The sequence below is a fragment of the Sarcophilus harrisii genome, chromosome 3 (assembly GCF_902635505.1).
Source record: "Sarcophilus harrisii chromosome 3, mSarHar1.11, whole genome shotgun sequence".
NCBI classification, from domain to species: Eukaryota; Metazoa; Chordata; class Mammalia; order Dasyuromorphia; family Dasyuridae; genus Sarcophilus; species Sarcophilus harrisii.
The window spans coordinates 565,743,106-565,759,488 of record NC_045428.1 but is presented as its reverse complement, the minus strand read 5'-3'; positions in this window follow the sequence as shown (position 1 = coordinate 565,759,488).

Genomic DNA, 16,383 nt, shown 5'->3' with positions numbered 1-16,383 from the left:
TTGCAATAGACTTCTTACAAGACTTCATACTTTCACTCTCCCTGTTATAATTCATCCTTTATATTAATGACAAAATGATTTTTCATACACTTATATCAGGTCAGGCCATTCTTCTCTTAGAAAATTGTCAGTAGCTCCCCATCAGTTCTTTTTAAAAGTAAATTTATTGATATCTTTTGGTTTTAACATCATCTACATTTCCCAAGATTTAACCTCTCCAATTTCCTGAATGTATTTATCTCTCTAGGTTTCTCTTATCTCCTGTGTTTGCATTTCAAAGATTTACCCACCTCTAATCTTTTCATCAGGAATCCTTGAAAGTCCTCTATTCTATTCAAGATCATTTTTCTCACCACAGGACTACATTAAGCTTTCCAGAATAAATTATTCTTTATTGTAAGTACTTGTCTTTGCCTTTTGCAATAGTATATTTCAAGATTTCCTTTCCATTAGAGTAGTTGAAGGATGATTTTGGATGATCCTGATTGTGGTTTCTTTGTACTTGAACTCTTTCTTTCTGGATGGTTACCATCCCTACATGTTTTATTTTCTTGTTATTTTCCTTTTTTTCTTAATTGAAGATTTATTTTTATATTACAAATATTTCTTTCTGTGTACAAGCACTTGTGAGTTCACACTCTGATCTCTTTTGACCAGATTAAATAAAACTCCAAATTATTAGAATTATATGTACTGTGAAAGAATGTTCTAAATCACTATTGATTAGAGAAATGCAAATTAAGACAACTTTGAGGTTCCATTACACACCTCTCAGATTGACTAAAATGGCAGGAAATTATAATAATAATGCTAAATCTGGGAGGAGATGTGGGAAAACTGAAACACTAATACATTGTTGGTGGAGTTGTGAACTGATCCAACCATTCTGGAGAGCAATATGGAATTATGCCCAAAGGACTATCAAACAGTGCATACCCTTTGATCCAGCAATGTCTCTATTGGGGCAATATCCCAAAGAGATCATAAAAAATGAAAAAGAACCCACATATGCAAAAATATTTGTAGTAACCCTTTTTGTTGTGACAAGGAATTGGAAACTGAATGAATGCCCGTCAACTGGAGAATGGCTGAATAAGTTATGGTATATAGATGTTATAGAATATTATTGTTCTGTAAGAAATGATCAGCAGGAGGATTTCAGAGAAACCTGGAGAAACTTACATGAATTGATGGTAAATGAAGTGAGCAGAATCAAAAGATCATTGTACACAGCAACAACAAGACTGTGATGATCAATTCTGATGGACGTGACTTTTTTTCAACAATGAGGTGATTCAGCATAATTCCAATAGACTTGGGATGGAGAGAGCCATCTGTATCCTAAGAAAGGAGTATTGGTGACTAAATGTGGATCACAACATGATTTTTTCACCTTTTTTTGTTGTTGTTTGCTTGCTTTTTGATTTTTTCTCATTTTTTCCTTTTTGATCTGATTTTTCTTGTGCAGCATGATAGCTGTGGAAATATGTAAAGAAGAATTTCACATTTAATGTATATTGGTTACAGGATGATTTCAGAAAGGCCTGGAGAGACTTACACAAACTGATGCTGAGTGAAATGAGCAGGACCAGGAGATCATTATATACTTCAACAACAATACTATATGATGACCAGTTCTGATGGATCAGGCCATCCTCAGCAACGAGATCAACCAAATCATTTCTAATGGAGCAGTAATGAACTGAACTAGCTATGCCCAGAAAAAGAACTCTGGGAGATGACTAAAAACCATTACATTGAATTCCCAATCCCCATATTTATGCCCACCTGCATTTTTGATTTCCTTCACAAGCTAGTTGTACAATATTTCAGAGTCTGATTCTTTTTGTACAGCAAAATAACGGTTTGGTCATGTATACTTATTGTGTATCTAATTTATATTCAAATATATTTAACATCTACTGGTCATCCTGCCATCTGGGGGAGGGGGTGGGGGGTAAGAGGTGAAAAATTGGAACAAGAGGTTTGGCAATTGTTAACGCTGTAAAGTTACCCATACATATAACCTGTAAATAAAAGGCTATTAAATAAAATAAAAAAATAATGTATATTGGTTACTTGCTGTGTAAGGGAGGGGTGAAAAAAGGTAAGGAAAAAATCTGAAATACAAAGTTTTGCAAGGGTGAATATTGAAAACTATCTTTGCATGTATTTTGTAAATAAAAAGCTGTTATTTAAAAAAAAAAAGAATTATATGCACACTTGAGTGTTTTCAATTAGACTTTTAGAAAATGACCAATGTTCACTTAGCACAGTATCTGGCACATAATAAGTACCATGCAAATATTGGTTATTGTTACTGTGATTATTATCATTATTTACTAAAACTTGTGTTTCTTTCTTCTTCCCAGGTGCATCTCTTTTCTGAACACCTTCAGCTTATGATCTTTTATCATCTTTTCCCCTTTTCCATCTAGTGCCCTTTGAGATCTTTGTAAGGATATTCATGGTTGAGCTTTGCTTTTTCCATTAAAACAGAAAGTCTCCTCAATCTTGATCTTTATTCCCTAACAGTCTTATTACTTCAAATACACACATGGATATTCATTGTATGAGAAAAATTATCCTCTTCATTTAGGCAATATTCTTCTACCTTTTCAAATCGTAGCTTAAAACTCATTTTGTCCTGGAAGTCTTTCCGGATGATCTTCCACGTTTTCATATTATGTTGAATCAGGAAGCATATGCTCTAACTACAGACTACTATATACCTATGCATATGTAGCCATTTATTTTACCCAAATCTTCCATCAGACTCAGGGCTGGGATTAAATGTCCTAAATTAGACTAGAGGTTTGGAACTTCAGGAACTGAATTAGGGACTATTTCTCTTATTAGATTGGGAGCTTCCTGAGAGCAGGCCCTAAGTCTCCCTCATCATACAGAAGGAGCTCCCTATAGGAAAGAAATTAATCTTCCTTATCAGCCTAAGAAGTTATAATTCCTCCATAAGATTTAAGGTTTTCCGGAAAGCACTTATGTCATCCACCTCCTCTATTGTACTGAAGATTCCTCCTACATAGGATTTTCTTTCTTGTCAATTTAAGATTCCTCTAATCAAATCACAAAGACTATGCTTCATTTTTCAGTCTCATCCTAAGGGACCGTGTTTCATTCAACCTGACCCTGCCTCCCTCTTCCAATCCCTAACAATATTTCAAGATCCATTGCTTCAAATTCCCCCTCCCTGTCTTCATTTTTCCACTCTTCATACTTGCTACCCACTAAGAGTTTCTACAATTAACAATAATCATTTACCTTGAATTAACAATAATCATTTACATTTTTATCAACCCTATGTGCTTTCCAAGGTGCTTTCCTCGCACAACTCTTTGAAATAAATTATATAACCCTTATTTATCCTCATCTTATAAAGGAGAAAGCTGAGACCCAGAAGGTTAAGTAACTTACCTAGAATTACTATGTTAGCGAGTAGAAAGGCTGGAACCATTCAAATCACCATTACATTTTATTGTTTACAAAATGCTATTGAAACAATTTGATGAGGTAAACCCTTGCAATTATTTTCTGCATTTTACAGAGTTGGAAACCAAGGCCCAGAAAAATTTAAATGACCAACCCAAGACTGTACAAGAGGCTTAGTAGAGACTCAAGTCCTTATCCTCTGGTTTATTCCAGCAGTGTTCCCACTGTATCAAGTTTTCTCCTTTAAAAAAAAATTTCAAGAACATCCCCTTATTTCAGCACCTCAACTGTGCCTCAGAGAAAAGACCATGGGGTCGGATATAGCCTTCACTCCTGCTCCAGGCTCACCCTCTCAATTACACGGTAATCCCTGTTAAAGTTACAAATTTATTTATAGGTTCCCCCCCCTTTTTTAAACATGGCAATTTCTTACGGCTCATCTGCCGTAACAAATTCTACTTCATAAAGCAAAGGAACGCATTATTATTACCTTATGGAAATAAACGGCAGCGTCTACTTCTTATTCCATGTCCCAGTGTTGTCTTCATGAATCCGTAATGGTTTCAATCAATACCCCAGTGGGATTTGTTCCAGTCATTGAGGACGAACAAACTCAGGGCTGAGAGATGACATTCCTACCTATTCTCCTTATGAAGGCCCAGAGGCACTGGGATGGCAGCTTTCTGTGCAGGTACAGAAAAAACAGAGCTGGCTTTGGCTCTCTGACCGGTCTGGGGGTCCTGAGAGGCCTTACACAGGGATCCTGGTACCATCGAAGCATGACCACTTTCCCAAAAACTGTAAGGAAAAGTAGGAATAGGATCTGAGAGGGAACTGGTGTCTTTTTTCAATGAAATTCTATAAGAATTATGTACTGCAAACAAGTCATTCCACTGTGTGTTGGGGGTACAAAGATTTTTTAAAAGAGGCAATCATATGCTTGCATTCTACTAGGGAGAAGCATCATGAACTGAAATAAGAAAACACAATGTATTTCAAGACAATACTGTGCTAATCACTGGGGGAACAGCAGAGTCCCCCTGTGGGAGACGACACCTGAGTTATGATGTGAACAAAGATGCGAGTTCAGAGAAGCAATACCAAGGAGAGAACCTATTCCAATCATGCGATTCCTATATACCTAGAGATGACTGAAGAAGATGGAATATTGCTACTTAGGCACTATCCTTCTACTTTTTCAGATTCTGGCTTAAGGGGATAACTAGCAGGCCATTTGGGAGGAATATGGAGAAAAAAAAAAGAAAATGTAATTGGTAATCAGATGATAGAGGGATTGCAATGTTGAACTGAAGAATTGTTTATTTATTTATCTATTTACTTATCTATCTATCTATTTATTTTTTGAGGCAATTGAGGTTAAGTGACCTGCCCAGGGTCACACAGCTAGGAAGTGTAAAGTGTCAGAGACCAGATTCACTGCACCTCTTAGCTGCCCTTTATTTTTTATTTTAAAGGCAATAGGAAACTACTGTTATCTGACCATCAAGGCCCTTTCTAAGTAACCACAAAGTACCACTTACTTAATACCTAGGAGACACTGTGGGCCATTAATATCACCCTCATGGTGACATAGTCATCAATAGATTTCACTTGAGATGTCGGGTAATACAATAGATCGAGCCCTGGAGCTAGAGTCAAAAGGACCTGAATTTACATCCAACCTCTGACACACTGTGAGACTCTGGCCAAATCATTTAACCTCTGACTGCCTCAGTTTCTTCATCTGCAAAGTGGGAATAATAATACCACCTCCCTTCCAGGATTGGTGTGAGGCTGAAATCAAGTAATATTTATAAAGCGTTTGGCAAACTTGAAAGCATTATATAAATGTGTTGTTGTTGTTATGCCTTTACTGCATTCTCTACATATGAAAATTTTCGAAATTTGGAAAAAGAGAAATTAGCACAATGATAAATCACAAACAAAACATTATTAAACATGATAATATATAAATGCACAGAGGTACAAAATGGCATATGAGATGGACAGGAGAAGGTAATTATTGAGAGAGGAATCTTCATAATTGTCATCTTCATCATAATATTTCCCTTCATATCATGACTATTACCTTTATCAGCTGCAATATGATCTTCATTAAAGGGAATGGTTTCAGAGAAGTCTGGAAAGACTTCTATGAACCAATATAAAATAGAGTTAGCAAAATCAGGAAAACAATTTATATGACAACAATATTGTAAAGATGAACAACTTTGAAACACTTAGGAACTCTGACAAACACAGTGACCAACTATAATTCCAGAGGATTTATGGTGAAACATCCTCCCCTCCCCCACTTGAAGAACTGATAGACTTACAGGTAAAGATGGCAATATATTTTTTTAGAAATGGTTAAGATGGGAATTTGTCTTGCTAAACTCTACATCTTTGTAATAATTTTTGTTTTCCTTGCCTTTTCAATGTGTGTGGATGGAGGTGGGAGATTTAGAACCAAAAAAAAAAAAAAAATTAAGAAAAAAAATGAGCTTTGTCTTCCCTTTTCTCTATCATCTTCTTTATCATTCACTATATTTTCATAATTACATTTATTACCTTTATTTTCATCAAGATCACTACTTTTATCAACTTTGTCATTCTCACCTTCTTTACTGCCCTCTTCATCAAAAAGTTTTTGTTAAGAAATCAAGAGCCCACGAGAGCACATGAATGTAATTAATAGGAAACCAAATTCTCTCTAGAGAAGAGAAGGAATTCCTGGATAAAATTCCTGGACAATGGCAGCACCCAGAAGCAGATAGAGGAGTTTTTGGACCAAAAAGAGTCAGAACAGAGAAGGAGAGAGTTGTGCTACAGATGAGTAAGCCTGAGTCCTGTGAATTCACTATTTGTATGGGGCTGTCCCCATACAAGTGAAGGGGATTTACTTTTTTACTATATGTAAATACTTTTCTCTTCCTTATCCACTAAAGTCTGGAAAAATCTACATGTCCATGTAGGTGGGTCTCATCAAAGGGAAGGAATTATTTGCATTATTTATGAGTTCCAGAGCAAGTGTTTCATGTTTTATTTTTCCATTTTTGGTCAGTTGAAATAAAACTTATTTGAAAAATTTCTTTTTCTTTTTTTATTAAAGCTTTTTATTTTCAAAATATGTGCATGGATAATTTTTCAGCACTGATCCTTGCAAAACCTTGTATTTCAAATTTTCCCATCCTTCCTCGCAACCCCTCCCCTAGATGGCAAATAATCCAATAAATGATAAACATGTTAAAATATGTGTTAAATCCAATATATGTATACATATTTATACAATTATCTTGCTGCACAAACAAAATCAGATCAAAAAAGGGGAAAATGAGAAAGAAAACAAAAAACAACAAAAAGAGTAAAAATGTTATGTTGTATTTCCCACTCAGTTCCCACAGTCCTCTCTCTGGGTGTATATGGTTCTCTTTATCACAAGATCATTGAAACTGGTCTCAATCATCTCACTATTGGAAAGAGTCACGTCCATCAGAATTGATCATCATATAATCTTGTTGTTGCCATGTATAATGATCTCCTGATTCTGCTCATTTACGTAGCATCAGTTTATGTAGGTCTCTCCAGGCCTCTCTGAAATCTTTCTGCTAATTATTTCTTATAGAACAATGATATTCTATAACATTCATATACCATAACTTATTCAGCTATTCGTTAATTGATGGGCATTCACTCAGTTTTCAGTTTCTTATGCCTACAGAGTTGCCACAACATTTTTGCACATGTGGATCCCTTTCCCTCCTTTAAGATTTCTTTGGGATACAGGCCCAGTAGAGTCACTGTTGAATCAAAAACTATGAACAGTTTGATAACTTTTTGAGCATAGTTCCAAATTGTTATCCAGAATGACTGGATCTGTTCACAATTCTACCAACAATGTATTAGTGATTTGAACATTTCTTAGCCTGACTTCTTGTGTGGAAACTGAGTGCCTTTTTCTCTTTTCCATATAGTACACAAGTTCTGTTCTGATGTTTCTGAGGGGAGACTCTGAGTGGCAGCAAAGGGACATAAATTCCTTCCCCTTGCCTGGTGCCTTGTACATAGTAGACATTTAGTAGATGCTTATGGAATTATTTGGTTAAACTTATGTTCCCAGGAGAAAAACTGAATGTGGGCACTAAATCAAGAACCCTGTTGTATAATTCTAGAGTTAGAGATCTGGGTCCCAGATTATATCCCATTAAGTCTCAGTAATGGGTCAAATTGGTCACCTTCTATTAAAATCTCTTCAACTAATTTTTTTTACTCATACCTATTCCTTTCCAAGTTCTATTACTTTCTTTTACTATTATATATATATATATATATGTATACATATAATATGTATAGTATATATACTATACTATATATACTTATACTATATAATATATATATATATAAAGTATTTCTATAATACTTTCTATTATTTGGTCATCACTCTGAATTCTGATCCTGGCACAGGTGCCTTCTCCCATTGGTAAATTCTTCCTAAGACCTCCACTTTGAGGAAATATCCCAGGGTAGCCAGTCTTCATTTCTCATCTAGCTCTGCTTCTGACTTTCTAGACTTAGCCACTATTCCCCTTCACTTCCCTTTTATGTATTTTTTTTTCTGAGAATATAAGCTCTTTAAGATCAGGGACTGTGTTTCTGATTTTATTTATATCTTCAGCCCTTAGCACAATTCAGGGTACACAGCAAGCACTTAAAAGTGCTTGTTGACTGATTGACTGCTTTGGGCATTTGGGTATGATTATCTTATTTTATTGCTAACTTCTTTCTTAGATTTATTTCCTGTGAATTTCTAAGTGTCTACTGTACTTCTTCCTGCAATGTAACCATTCTTTATGGTGTCTGGCAGGGCACATCTATGTATCCTTCATTCTTCCTTTTTCTCTTCATGAATTCTCTATTCATGCTATTCCTCTTTATATACCCTATTTGCTATACTCAAAATGGACTACTGGTTATTCTAATAATTGGATATGGGTATGTAACTCCACCAAGCATTCATAAAAGTCGTTTTATATATCTAAAACATATTTTTGTCTCCTCCCGCCTGCCCCTCATTCAATAGTCAATTCAGGTGGTAACTCCTTGGTGAAACATCCTCTGATACCCTGAGTTGTCGTCACTCAATCCTTTTTCAAATTACCTTGTATTTACTTATCTTTGCACTCCTGAAGAAGGGTATCCCATTCAATCGATAATTCCCTGTGATATAATTAGCAAACTCCCACCTCTTCCTGTCATAATCACTGTGATTCAGAATCAACATCTGCTGAAGCAAAATGCCCCTTTCCATGAGCTCACTCCTTGGTCTCTCATCTCCTTTCATTTGAGATCTATTTCTCTTGGCAATCTATGCTGTTCTACTCTTTCCCTCCATTATGCTCTCTGGGACACCTATTCTATGTTTAATGAACTTTTTTCTGTATTAGTTATCTTTCTCTCATGTTTTTATCTTGTACTTATGATGGTTATCATTTCCTTACCCCCGCCCCCCCCATTCTCAAAGATTTTGAATAGCCTGATTACTTTCTATAATCTCTCATCCCCTCACCCCGACTCAACCCCCCAATCCAGCCCAACCCAACAATGGGCCAAGTGAAAGAGGGAACATACTACTTTATCTTCACTGCCATTTCCACACTATGAATTTGCCACTATCACTCAGCAACATCTCCTTTAAGGATGACCCCAAACTGTGTTTGCCATTCCATTCAGGTCCTTGTTGAAATCATATTCCCCATTTCTCAAGTAGTATAGTATCTGACAATCTTCCTCTCACTCATAACAACTTAACTGATATTCAGAAACGTCAATATATCCGTTGATGGCTCCTCAAATACTCTATTATGCAGTTGCTCAATCTCCTAAACAATCATGACCACTTACTCACTCGTCCTCAGAAATGAAAGTCACATTTTTTATCTCACTATCTCCCAGAGTTTCTAATTTCATGACCTATAACTCTGAAATTCATTTCTCTGATCACAACTTCATAGCTTTTATGCTACTTCATTCCTAAACCTTGTCTTTGTCCTCTTTTTATCTTCTCTAAAACATCCTTTGCTGAAGAGAAAACCTTTCATTCTTTCCTGATTGTTTATTTAGCAAATATATTATGCTAGATCTTATAAATTTTCTTATTCTCTCTCCAAGATTGTTCTGTCACTCCTTCCTTCACTCTTTGGACATAGAACTTAATCTACTTTACTGAAGAAAATTAGTTTGCATGTTGTGAATTCCCTCCACTCTCTTAATCTGAACCTCTTTTTATCTTCATCATCTCCCATTCCCCCATCATCTCCCATCTCCCCAGTCTCTGAAGAAGAATTGACTGTTCTCCTTGCCAATCTTTTGTCTTTTATATGAAATATTTCTCTGTTCTTCACTGCCTCCCTCAATACCTTAAAAATAACTTTAATTTGACTTCCATTTCCACAAAGCTTTCATTCTACATTTCTTCTTTTTTTCATCCCAGATGCTGGAAAAAGTCACTTATACTAGTTACTGCCATTTTCTTCCTCTGACTCACTTCTTGAACCCTTATGATTTGCTTTCAAACCCAGTATTCAATTAAAGATTCTCTGAGAACTTCAAAATGAAAACTCCAAAGAATATTGTAGCTAAATTCCAGAATTATCAGATCAATGAGAAAATACTGCAAGCAGCCAGAAAGAAATAATTCAGATATTGAGGAGTCACAATCAGGATTACCAGGATTTAGCAGCTTCTACTTTAAAGGATCCAAGGGCCTGGAATATGATATTCTGGAGGGCAATGGAACTTGGATTTTAGCCGAGAATTAACTACGTGGCAAAACTAAACATCTTTCAGGGGAAAAGAAGGACATTCTATGAAATAGAGGATTTTCAATTATTTTTATTGAAAAGAGCAGAGTGAATAAAAAATATGATCTTCAAACACAGAAGTCAAGGGAAGTATAAGAAGGTAAAAAGTGAAGAAAAAATATGTTTTTTAAAAGTTAAAATATTTACATCCCTACATGGGAATATGATACATATAACTCTTGAAAATTATTTTTGCCAGGGACATACTTAGAGGGTATAGGTATAAATTGGTTTTAATGTGATGCTTAAACAAAGAAACTAGTAGAAAAAAAGTGCAAAGGGATTGTACTGGAAGAAGAGGAAAGGGAAGGTAAAATGGTTCAAATATCACATGAAGAAGCAAAAAAAAAAAAAATTACAGTTGAGAGTAAGAAAGGAGGGATTAAGCATTGTTAAACCTTAATCTCATCAGATTTGGTTTAAAGAAGGAATATCATATTTACATAATTTGTATAGAATCTTGTCTCACCCTATAGGGAAGTAGGAATGGAAAGAGAAAAGGAAAGAGGGAGGCTAATTGAAGAGAAGACAGAAGTAGAAGAGGGAAAATTTAAGAAAGGGGGAGGGGCTGAAAAAAGAGAGGGTTGATTGAAAGTGGTGGTGTTCAGAAGCAAAACACTGGCAAGGAAGGAAAGGAGAAAGGTGAGAGAAAAGTGTAATTTGGGGGAAATAGGATGGTGGGAAATGTAGAGTTGGTAATTTTAAATGTGAATGTGAACCACAAAACAGAAGTGGATACCAAACTGGATTAAAACCCAGAATCCTACAATATGTTGTTTATAAGAAACACATTTGAATCAGAGAGATACATATAGAGAAAAGTAAAAGCCTGGAGTAGCATATATTATGCTTCAATTGATGTAAAAAAAAAAAAAAAAGTAGGGGTGGCAATACTGATCTCAGATCAAACAAACGCAAAAATGGATCTAATTAAAATAAATAAGGAAGAAAGCCATATTTTGCTAAAATTATCATATATAATGAAGCAATATCTATAATAAACATTTATCCACCAAGTAGTATAGCATCCAAATACCTACAAGAGAAGTTAAAAGAGTTGTAAGAAAAAAATAACCAGTAAAACTATACTAGTAGGGGTTCTCAGTTTCTCTCTATTGGAATTAGATAAATCAAACCATAAAATAAATAAGAAGTTAAAAAGTAAATAGAATTTTAGAAAAGTTAGGTGTGGTATGTGATAGACCTTTGAAGAAAATTGACCGGGGATAGAAAAGAATCTACATTTTTCTCAGTGGTATATGGAATCTACACAAAAATTGATCATGTATTAGGGCATAAAAACTCACAATTAAATGTGAAAAGTTAGAAATAGTAAATGCATACTTTTCAGATCACAATGCAATAAAAATTACATGTAGTAAAAGGCTGTGAAAAATAGACCAAAATTAATTGGAAACTAAATAATTTTTCTTCTTTTCTTCTCCCTACCCTCTTTTTTAGATGGCAAGTATTCCAATATATATTAAACTTGTCCAAGTCTTCTATACATATTACCACAATTATCATGCTGCACAAGAAAAATCAGATCAAAAAGGGAAAAAAATGAGAAAAAACAAAAAGGAAGTAAGAAACAATGGAAATGTGGAAAAACTATGTTTTGATCCACATTCAGTCCCCACAATATTCTTTATAGATGTAGTTGGCTCTCTCCATCAAATCACCTCATTGTTCAAAAGATCCATGTTTATCAGAATTGATCATGACATAATTTTGTTGCTGCTGTGTACAATATTCTTTCGATTCTATTCATTTCACTTAGTATCAGTTCATGTAAGTCTCTCCAGGTCTTTCTAAAAAACATCTTGCTGATTATTTCTTATAGAACAATAACATTCCATAATAGTACCATAACTTATTCAGCCATTCTCCAACTGATGGGCATCTATTCAGTTTCCAATTCCTTGCCACTACAAAAAGGTTGCTACAAACATTTTTGCAAATATGGGTCCTTTTTACTTTTTTTGATATGTTTAGGATACAGGCTCAGTAGAGAGCTGGATCAAAAGGTAAGCACAGTTTGATAGCTCTTTGGGCATAGTTCTATATTACTTTCTAGAATAATTACATCAGTTCACAACTCCACCAGCATTGTATTAGTGGCCCAGTTTTCCCTCATCCCCTCCAATATTTACTATTATCTTTTCATGTCATTTTAGCCAGTCTGAGAAGAGTGTTGTGGTACCTCAGAGATGTTTAAAATTTATATTTATGTGATTAATAATGATTTGAAACATTTTCCCAAATGACTAGAAGTGGTTTTAATTTCTTCATCTGAAAATTGTTTTTTTCATATCCTTTAACCATTTAGCAACTGGAGAATGGCTTGTATTCTTATAAATGTGAATTAATTCTCTATTTTTAAAATGAGGCCTTTATCAGAACTCTTGGATATAAAAAATTTTTTTTCACAGTTTTCTGTAAGGTGAAGTTGTACATCTCTATATGCTTACATGAATAAAATAGAGAAAGTGAAGATCAATGAATTGGGCATGACTAAAAAATCTGGAAAAAAGCAAATTAATCCCTCAACTAAATACCAAATTTGAAATTTTGAAAATAAAAGGAGGGCTTAATAAAATTGAACATAAGAAAACTATTCAGCTAATAAAAAAACAAAAATTAGTTTTATGAAAAAATCAAGAAAAAAGATAAATCTTTAGTTAATTTTATTAGAAAAAAATGAAAGAAGAAAACCAAATCACCAGTATCAAAAAGGAAAAGGGTGAACTTGCCACCAATGAAGAGGAAAGTAAAGCATTAATTAGGAGCTATTAGCAATAATTACGAGTTATTTTGCCCAACTGCATGCCAGTAAATCTGAACATCTTAATGAAATGGATGAATACTTACAATATATATATATATATATATTTTTTCCAAGATAAACAGATGAGGAAATAAATTACTTAAATAGACCCATTTTGAAAAAGAAATTGAACAAGCTATTAATCAACTCCCTAAGAAAAAATTTTCAGGGCCAGCTGTATTTTCAAATAAATTTTATCAAATATTTAAAGAACAATTAATTCCAATACTACACAAACTATTTGGAAAAATAGGAAAGAAGTTCTACCAAATTTCTTTTATGACACAGATATGGTGCTGATATCTAAAACAGGAAGGGCCAAAACAGAGAAAGAAAATTATATTAATTAATTATTATTGATTAATTAATATTGATATAAAAGTCTTACATAAAATATTTGTCAAAAAATTAAAACAATTCATCAGCAGGATAATATACCATGACCCAGTAGAATTTATACCAGGAATGCAGGGTTGGTTTAATATCAGGAAAAATATTAGCATAATTGGCTATATCAATAATCAAACTAACAGAAATCATGTGATTATATCAATAGATGCAGAAAAAGCATTTGACAAAAATATAACACCCATCTCTATTAAAAACACTAGAGTTCACAGGAATAAATGGAGTTTTCCTTAAAATGATAAGTAGTATATTTCTAAAATCATCAGTAAGCATTATATATAATAGAAATAAACTACAAGCATTCCCAATAAGATCAGAGGTGAAGCAAGGTTTCCTACTATCACAATTACTATTCAATATTAGAAATATTAGCATTAGCAATAAGAGAAGAATAAGAAATTAAAGTAATTAGAGTAGGTAATGAAACTAAATCATCACTCTTTGTAAACATTGTACTCATTTTAAAAAGAGAATCAACTCACTTTTATAAGAATACAGGCCATTCTCCAATTGCTAAATGGTCAAAGGATATGAAAGAACAATTTTCAGATGAGGAAATTAAAACCATTTCTAGTCATTTGGAAAAAATGTTCCAAATTATTATTAATCAAATAAATGTAAATTAAGACATCTCTGAGGTACCACTACACCTCTCTGCCAAGACAAAACCAGAAACTATATGAACACAGTTACAAAACATTTTTCACATAAATAAAGTTAAAACTAAACAACTGAAAGAATATCAACTGTTCATGGGTAGGCAGAGCTAATTTAATAAAAATGACAATTCTACCTAAATTGATTTATTTATTCAGTGTCATACCAATCAAAGTTTCAAGAAATTATAGAGCTAGAAAAATAATAACAAAATTCATCTGAAAGAACAAAAGGTTAAGAATCTCAAGGGAATTAATGAGAAAAAAATGCAAATCAAGGTGGCCTAGCTGTACCAGACCTAAAATTATATCATAAAGCAGCAGTCATCAAAACCATTTGATACTGGCTAAGAAATAGAGTAGTGGAACAGTGGAATAGGTTAGGTTCATAAGATACAATAGTCAATGACTATAATAATGTATTGTTTCATAAATCCAAAGACTTTAGCTTCTGGAATAAGCACTAACTATTTGAAAAAATTTCTGGGGAAATAGGAAAATAATATGGCAGAAACCAGGCATTTATCAACATCATACCTATACCAAGAAAAGGTCAAAATGCATTCATGATTTAGATAAAAAGAGTGATATTATAAGCAAATTAGAAGAATGAACAAAGGTTAGTATACCTGTCAACTCTGTGGAGAAGGAAGGAATTTATGGCCAAAGAAGAATTAGAGACTATCATGAAATGAAAAATGGATAATTTTGATTATATTACATTAAAAGGTTTTGTACAAACAAAACTAATGCAACAAAACAAACAAAACAAAAGGGAAGCAGAAAACTAGGGAGGAGAAAGATTTTTACAGCAAAGGTTTCTGATAAAGGTGTCATTTCTAAAATATACAGAGAATTTACTCAAATTTATAAAAAATGCAAGCCATTGTTCAATTGATAAATGATCAAAGGATTTGAACAGATAATTTTCAGATAAACAAATAAAAGCCATTTCTAATCATATGAAAAAAATGCTCTAAATCACATTAATTAGAGCAATGCAAATTAAGATCACACTGAGGCATCACTTCATACCTCTCAGATTGGCTAAAGATGACAGGAAAAGATAATGATAAATGGTGTAGGGGATATGGGAAACCTGGGACACTAATACATTGTTGGTAGAGTTTTGAACTGATCCAACCATTCTGGAGAGCGATTTGGAACTATGCCCAAAAAGCTATCAAACTGTGCATACCCTTTTATCCATCAGTGTCCCTACTAGGCCTGTATCCTAAAGAGGTCATAAAAAAGGAAAAGGGCCCACATGTGCAAAAATGTTTATAGCAGCCTTTTTTGTAGTGTCAAGAAACTGGAAACTGAGTGGCCCATCAGTTGAGGAATGGCTAAATAAGTTACGGTATATGGATATGATGAAATATTATTGTTCAATAAGAAATTATCAGTAGGTTGATTTCAGAAAGACCTGGAATAATTTACATGAACTGATGCTAAGTGAAGTGAGTAGAATCAATAGAACATTGTACACAGCAACAACAAGATTATGTGATGACCAATTGTGATGGACTTGGCTCTTTTCAACAATGTGGCAATTCCAACAGACTTCTGATGAAGAGAATCATCTGCTTCCAGATAGAGGTCAATGGGGACTGGATGTGGATCACAACATAGTATTCTCATTTTTTGTTGTTGTTTTCTTACTTATTTTTTCTTTGTCATTTTTCCTTTTGATCTGATTTTTCTTATGCAGCATGAAAAATGTGGAAATATGTTTAGAAGAATTGTACATGTTTAATCTATATTGGATTACTTGCTTTCTAGGAGAGGGGGAAGGTCAAGAGGAAGGGAGAAAAGTTTGGAACACAAGGTTTTGCAAGGGTTAGTGTTGAAAACTACTTTTGCGTGTATTTTGAAAAATAAAAAACTCTTATTAAAAATATTTCTCTCTGAAGTTACCACAAACCTTCATTTTGGGTCTCACATTATCAATTATCTCTTATTACTAAATATAATATCCTTTTCTCAATCTTTTCCCTTGTGATCTCTCAGCAATTTTTTGACACTCTTAATTGCATGCTTCTCTGGTATACTTTCTCATTTCTTGTGTTCTAAGACAGTGATATTCTTGTTCTCTTCTTCCTGACAGACCGGTTCTTCTCAGTATCTGTTTGCCTCAGTTTCCCCATCTGTAAAATGAACTGGAGAAGGAAATGGTAAACCACTC